Source organism: Chlorocebus sabaeus, chromosome 10 (assembly GCF_047675955.1).
Source record: "Chlorocebus sabaeus isolate Y175 chromosome 10, mChlSab1.0.hap1, whole genome shotgun sequence".
NCBI classification, from domain to species: Eukaryota; Metazoa; Chordata; class Mammalia; order Primates; family Cercopithecidae; genus Chlorocebus; species Chlorocebus sabaeus.
This window is the reverse complement of record NC_132913.1, coordinates 66,685,821-66,689,357: the sequence shown is the minus strand read 5'-3', so window position 1 is coordinate 66,689,357 and position 3,537 is coordinate 66,685,821. Positions and strand designations below refer to the sequence as shown.

At 38.9% G+C, this 3,537-nt stretch overlaps 1 pseudogene; it reads left to right on the top strand.

Annotated features, from left to right (window-relative positions):
- Positions 1 to 1,913: 1,913 nt before the first annotated feature.
- LOC103217433 (DNA repair protein RAD52 homolog pseudogene) lies at positions 1,914 to 3,185 on the top strand (annotated as a pseudogene).
- Positions 3,186 to 3,537: the final 352 nt, after the last annotated feature.

Here is a 3,537-nt window from a genome sequence, read left to right as displayed (position 1 = left end):
CTTCCTGTGTCCAAGTGATCTCATTGTTTAATTCCCACCTATGAGTGAGAACATGCGGTGTTTGGTTTTCTGTTCTTGCGATAGTTTGCTGAGAATGATGGTTTCCAGCAGCATCCATGTCCCTACAAAGGACACGAACTAATCCTTGAAAAAAAAGAACTTTTAAAAAACATGTAATTAGAGTCATCAAAGAGATAAGAAAATAATGCATGCATAAAATAAGAAAAAATATAAAATAAGAAAGATTAAGGTTATTAGAAATTAAAAATGTTATCATCAAAAATGAGAAATTTAATAAAAGAGTTGGAAGATAGAGTCGTGGAAAACTCTCACACAGTAAAACAAAGAAACTATTTTTTAAAAAGAGAGGGGTAAAGTAATAAAGTCCAGAGGTTCAAGCTAGGAAGTCCTACATCCAGCCAAGATGAGTTCCAGAAAAAGAGACCAGTGGAAATCAAAGAAGAGAAATGGTCAAAGAAATAATAATGATAACATTTCCTACAACAAAAGGATATGTCTCCAAGTTGTAAGAGACCACTAAGTAATTCACACTTACTAATGAATTTAACAAAAGAAGTGCAAAACATATTTTCAAAACTACAAAATATTGTCAAAGGAAATTAAAGAAGATATAAATGATTTTTAAAAACGCAAGATGGCTGTACTCCCCAAAGTAGTCTACAGATTCAACATCATCCTTGTCAGACTTTGGGCTGCTTCTTTGTAGAAGTTGACAGGCTGAATCTAAAGTTCACATTGAACTTCAAGGAACCCAGAAGGGCCAAATCAATTTTAAAATAGAATAACAAAGTAGGAGGATTTATTCCTTCTAATTTCAAAGCTTACTACAAAGCAACAGTAATCAAGACAGAGTGGTACTGGCACTAGGATAGACATACAAATCAATGGAATAGAATTGTGAGTTCATAAATAGACCTGTGTGTCTATGATCAACTGATTTTTGACAATGATGCCAAGAGTATTCAATGAGAAAGTAACAGTCTCTTCAACAATTGGTGCCAATGCCATTCAATAGCTACATGCAGAAGTATGAAGTTAGACCCTTACTTTACATCTTAAAAAAAAAAATCCAAAATGAATCAAAGACTTAAACATAAGAGCTAAAACTCCTAGAAGTAAACATAGGCATAAATTTTCATGACCTTTTAACAATGATTTCTTATATATGGCACCAAAAGCACAATAAATGAAAGAGAAAAAAGATAAATTTGAATTCCTAAAAATTAAAACTCTTGTATATCAAAGGACACTATCAAGAAAGTGAAAAAACAATCTCCAGAACTGAAGAAAACATTTGCAAATTGTATGTCTAATAAGGATGTAGTACAAATATTACATATTTTAAAATCTCTTATAACTCAACAGAAAAAAGAAACAGTAGGCAAAGGACACAAATACATATCTTTTCAAGGAAGATACGCAAATGTCCAACAAGCACATAAAAAAAAGCTCATCATCATTAATTATTAGGAAAATGCAAATCAAAATTATAAGACACCACTTCACATCCATTAGGATAGCTATAATAATAATTTTAAAACAGCAGAACATAAGTGTTGGTAAGGATATGGTGAAATTGGAACCCTTGTACTTTGCTGATGAGAATTTAAATGCTGCTGCCACTCTGAACTACAATTTGACAGTTCCTCAATAAATTAAACATAGAATTACCATAGGACCCAGTAAGTAAACTCAGGTTTATACACAAAGTATTTGAAAGCAGATATTCAAACAAAAATGTAGAGATGGATGTTCATAGGAGTGCTGTGCACAATAGCCAAAAGGTGGAAACAATTCAAATGACCATTAACAAATAAGTGGATAAACAAAATAGGGTAGACTGAGCTACCTGCATGCACTGTGCAGTGCCAGAGAGGTCAACCAGAATCAAGATGTCTGGCACTGAGGAAGCAATTTTTGGAGAGCGTGACAGCCACTCTGCTGTTCATGGCAGTTCAGTATGCTTTGGACAGTGCCAGTACACAGTAGAGGAGTCCTAGGCCATCCAGAAGGCCCTGAGGCAAAGGCTGGGCCCAGAATACATAAGTAGTGCGTGACTGGAGGAGGCCAGAGGTGTGTTACATTGAGGGTCATTGGGTAATTAATCTGGCCTATGACATGTTTGGTTACAACGGTGGGGCACACTCCATCACACAGCAGAATGTGGATTTTGTTGACCTCAACAATGGCAAGTTCTACATGGGAGTCTGTACATTTGTGAGGGTCCAGTTGAAGGATGGTTCATATCATGAAGCTGTGGGTTATGGTGTTAGGGCCTCCAGTCCAAGGCCTTATCTTTGGAGAAGGCAAGGAAGGAGGCAGTGACAGAAGGGCTGAAGTGAGCCCTCAGGAGTTTTTGTAATGCACTTGGAAACTGTATTTTGGACAGAGACTACTTGAGGTCACTAAACAAGCTTCCATGCCAGTTGCCTCTTGAAGTGGATTAAACTAAAGCAAAGAGATAAGATTTTGAACCACCTGTGGAATAGGCAAGATACAACAGCTGCCAACTGAACATGACCCTGGGACACCCACAACTTCAAGTGGTGACCTTCCTTTGCGGACCAAGCCATGTTGTGATTCAGGGGGACAAGGATTGTAGCTTTCCAACTTCTGAGCTCACCCACTGTTGGTGAGAGAGGCCACGTACCAGCAGAAGCTCTGGCAAAAGCAGCTGCAGCAGCAGTTCCGGGAGCAGATGAAGAAACAGCAAGTCCACACCTTTTTGCTGTCAGTTGAGAAGAGTGGGGAGACTCTTGGAGACAACTCTGAAATCTGGGATGTGACTCCAGATGCAGGGGATGGTGTGGTCAAGATTTGTCTAGAGAAGAACCACCCCAGACCTCTGACACACCAGCCTTGAACAACCAGATGGTGACCCAGAACAGGACTCCACACAGCCTACGCTGCCAGAAACCACAAGCAAAATCTGGATCTTGAGACCTCCAAACTTACAGCACTGACCAGTGCATAACAGGAAACTGGGAAGCTCATAGGAAGGGCGAGGACATAAAGAAAAGGAAATTGGATACATCTTAACTGAGCCTCTGACTAAATCATTGGACTCTGTCACAAAGGGACTTTGGAAAACTACTTTTTGGTCATGAAATTGTTCATCACTCATGGAGAATTAACTTTATTGCTAAGGATTTATCGTGCTTCATTTTGAACCTCATCAATAGGATCTGACTGAGAGCCTACTGCAGTTAGAGCTGAGCACTTTTAAAAACCTCATCCCACACTCTAGTTGGGAGAGGCTCTGGACAGATGAAACACCTTTTCTTTGGCTTGTGAGGCTTCCCACTATTTATTTCTAAACTATTATGTTAACACCGATGGACATTTTAGGAATCACAAATGGCTGCTTGCCCTCCAGCAATATAGGCCAGACTTAGTACTAACCACCTGCCTCAGCAATTACCTACATTCAATTGCTTTGCATAACCTCTGCCTTCTTTCCTTTAGGGCACCAAGCATTTAATATTGTCCACATTAAGCACTGAGGATCATGACAGG